Below are 4,365 nucleotides of genomic sequence, written 5' to 3' on the forward strand. Positions count from 1 at the left end.
ACAATGGGAAGTCTTTGTCGACGGATCTAAAAATAAGGAAGGAGCAGGAATAGGCATTGTCATTATCACCCCAACTGGAGAAAGGATTATACAGGCACTTAGATTGGAATTCAAAGAGCATACCAACAACATTGTTGAATACGAAGCTGTCGTACATGCCCTACGTATAATAATAGAGATGGGGGTAACCGATGTAAGGCTGACAAGTGATTCGCAGCTTGTCATACGGCAAATAGGGCTCGAGTATAATGTGTACGACGACACCCTTTCAGCTTACATGGCCTTGGTCCAAACATTGGCATCACAAATCCCGAACATTAAGTTCCGGCACTTATGCAGAAGGGACCTCAGGCACGCGGATGCCCTAGCATATATATCATCCATGCTGAGGGATAAAAATGCCGAAGGTATTAAAATAACAAGGGTATACGAGCCTTCGATTGCATCTCAATTCTCCTTCGCTACCAATCAAGATGCGGTGAAAGAAAATATCGAAGACCAGGTAGGAAAAGACATCCATAATGACTTTGACGAAGAGGACATCCTGTCAAGAGCAAATCAAGACGAAGACTTCAGCAACGAAGATGACTGGAGGGTGACAATACATGCCTTTCTCGAAAAAGGAAGCTTACCTGCGGATCAGAAACAAGCTAGGAAGATACTCTCCAAAGTGGGAAGATATGATCTTCGGGAGGGGGTCCTGTATAGGAAATCCTTCCTTGGACCATTACTACGCTGCTTGTCCCGGAAAGAGGGGCATCGAATTCTAAATGATATCCATTATGGTGACGCGGGGAATCATAGCGTCATGAGATCACTAGCTGACAAAGCAAAAACGCAAGGATATTACTGGCCGACAATGATACAAGATCCCGCGAGGATGTCCCGACGATGTGAAGAATGTCAGCGCTTCGCGAAAAAGATCCACGCGCCGGCAACAATGTTAAACTCCGTCGATAACCCGTGGCCATTTGCAAAATGGGGCGTAGACATCGTCGGGCCTTTCATCGAAGGATCAGTGGTGGGCCCGGAAATGTGTATAAAATTGAAATGAAACGCGGGCCTACAGTAATACCGCAAGTGCACGGTCGTTGGTTGTAGCCGTGCAAGTACGGGTCGATCCACAGAGACTGGGTGTGTTTGGAGTTTCTAGCTATTTTGGGTTTCTAAATTGCTGTTGGGCTTTGAATGGTCAATGGGCTTTGAGTACTAATGGGTTTTGATAACAATGGGCTTGGTAGTATTTTGATGTGAACTGGGCCTTTGAGGGACTGAACTTCAAATGTAGCAGTGAACCGAGCTTGGCTTTTGAAGTGGGCTTTTGCCTTTCCCTAGCAGTAGCTGTGATCTGGGCTTGGCTTAGTAATGAGCTTGGGCTTTTAGCCTTTGGTTTCAACCCTAACAGTGTGCAATGGGCTTAAACCAGTGAACCAAAACAGGAAAATGGATTAAGATACTGAAGAAAAGTGCCAAGGAGACAGTTGCACACCAAGGCCTAAGCCAAGGGCAGTGATGTGAAGAAAATAGCAAATGAAAGAAAGAAAACAGTAAACAATGGAATGAGTCTAAACATGAAAAAGAGCAAAACAAAACAGTGAATACAAGAGGATGAACTCAACTGATCATGCCAATTCTTCCTTACAGCAGGTAAAGGTAAAGGTTCAAGCCTGCCTTTTACCTAAGGTGTTTCACCAATGGATAGTTGAATCACAACTAAAGTGTCAATCCTAAGCACTAAATGTCTGACTAAAGCACAATTAGTCAGAGAATTTGACAATGTCAATAAGGTATGAGTTGTGGTAATATCACATAGTTTTATCCTAACTACAAAGCATACATGATATGCACTGTGAGAGTAAAATGTGGTTTACCTTGATTCAATTCTATCCTAGAACATTTCACACATCTAAGAATGACATGAACAACATGAGAACATTACAAGACATAACAGAACATACACATTAACAGAACATAATATGAACAGCAAAAAAAATGAACATTAACAGAACAAAGTTCTGGACACTGGCTAGTCCAGCATTCCATCAATTGTGACAGCAAATTAAACACAAACATTACATGGCAGTGAATTAATCATTAACAGTGAGCATTTAAACTAACATGACAAATTAACAGTGAACTAACATGACAACAACAGTGAACAACATGGTGAACTAACAGTGAGCATTTACAGGAATATCACACATTGAACTAGTCCAAGAACAAGAACAAGTGCAATTAAAATTAACAGTGCAATTAACAGGAACAATTAACATTAACAGGAACAATTAACAGTGCAATTAACATTGGAATTAACCTAACCCAAATTGGGTGGAAACTTGGCTAGTCCAAGAACGAGTTTTAACAGTGATACCCAACCCTCAATTTATACCCAGACAATAAAATTAGGGTTTCCCCCAAATTACAAATTAGGGTTTTGTAAATTAATAAAAATTAACCTACACACTGACCAAAATAGCTTCAACCCATACTTGTACGATGCTTTCTCTGCTTTCCATGTCGCTCCAAGTGAAACCCTAGCTCGAGATTTCTTATCAACTCCATACCTAGGATGCAGAGATATGAGTTTGATAAGAACTCTAGGCTAGGGGGAAAGGACTGATGGGTATGGGTTTCTGTGGTGTTGGGAAGGAGCTCGAGACGAACTGGGATGGTCGGGGAAGATGGTGGCAGGGTAGAGCAGGTGGTGGTGGTTCTGGAAATGGTCGGGTGGAGAAGATGAGATCGATGTTTTGGGAAGAAGGGAGTGTTTGGGTGGTAGTATAGGGTTTGGTCACTATGGTGTGTAGCGGGATCATCTGGTTCGATGTTTGGCGAGCTGATCCGTGGGATGTGACGATGGTAGGTGGATCCAACGATGAGATGGGAGGCTGTGGGTAGCGACCGTCGGATGGAGGAATGCAACGAAAAGGACGGCCCAAGATGGAGATGGGAGTTGCGATGTAAAGCGGGAGCTTCGGAGTTTGATGTGCGATGATGGAGCGACCGTAGGATGCTGAAATGCTTCGATCTGACGGCTGAAATCCGATACGGGCTTGGATAGTGGAAATGGGTTTGAGAAAGGGCTTTGAGCCTTGGGTATGCCAAGCCCATATCTTTTTTAAGGATAATTCTTCTTCTTCAAGCCCATTCCTAGCCTCTTGGTCTTATGCACAACGTTCTTCGCGGCTTCCTTGCGTAACTCCTCCCGGCTTTTCACTACTTTTCTGCTCTATTCCGCTCCGCAATTCATCCAGACTTTATTTATTACCTAAAAATGCAAAATTAAGTAAGAAAAAATATTTATTCTTGAAAACAATGAAAATACAGAATATGGGATAAAATGTAGAATTAATGCACAAAAGATGAGTTAAATGCCAACAAAAAGGGATAAATATATACACTATTTGGCACTCATCAATCAGGGAAGAGACGATTTTTGATAGTAGCCACGGACTACTTCAGTAAATGGGTGGAGGCTAAGTCCTTGGCCAGGATCAGAGACGCGGATGTGTTCACTTTCATATTCCAGAACATCATTTGCAGATTTGGTATACCTGCTGAAATTGTATCTGATAACGGCAAGCAATTACAGGGGAAAAATATAGACATGCTCTTCGATACTTTCAAAATAATAAAGAACAAGTCCACCCCCATATACCCTCAAAGCAACGGACAAGCGGAAGCTACCAACAAGACCCTCTCCCTTATACTCAAAAAACAATTAGACGAGCATAAGGGAAGATGGTGCGAACAACTGCACAATGTCTTATGGGCATACAAGACAACACGAAGATCCGCCACCGGGGAATCCCCGTTTCTTCAAACTTATGGAGCTGAAGCAGTCATACCTACGGAAATCCTCATGCCAACCACGAAGACCGAAGCTTGGGAGAAAAACCTCACAACAGATATGATGTTAGAAAGGTTGGACGACTTGGAAGGAAGAAGGGAAGTAGCATTGCAAAAGATGGAAAATTATCAACGAAGACTAGCAAGGGAGTACAACAAAAAGGTAAAGCTACGGAATTTTGTAGAGGGACAGTATGTGTTGAGAACAATCCCACGGTATCAGCAAGAAAAGAAATGGGGAAAGTTAGCACATACATGGGGAGGACCTTTTATAATACACGACGTTGCGGGTAACGGTTCCTACTACCTTCGTAATCTAAAAGGCGAGGTCCTCCGGCATCCTTGAAATGCTAAGTGGCTCAAACCATACTTCTCATAAAAGCAACGCAGATTTGAATCTGCTTGGAGTGTACCAGAAGAAGAAGGGAGCCTGACCGCTCCACATGTTTCTATCTCTGGAAGAGGAATTGCAGGCCTCAACTTATCAATCAAACAAGCTTTCAAATTATCAAGTCA

This window comes from Papaver somniferum, chromosome 8 (assembly GCF_003573695.1).
Source record: "Papaver somniferum cultivar HN1 chromosome 8, ASM357369v1, whole genome shotgun sequence".
Lineage (NCBI taxonomy): Eukaryota > Viridiplantae > Streptophyta > Magnoliopsida > Ranunculales > Papaveraceae > Papaver > Papaver somniferum.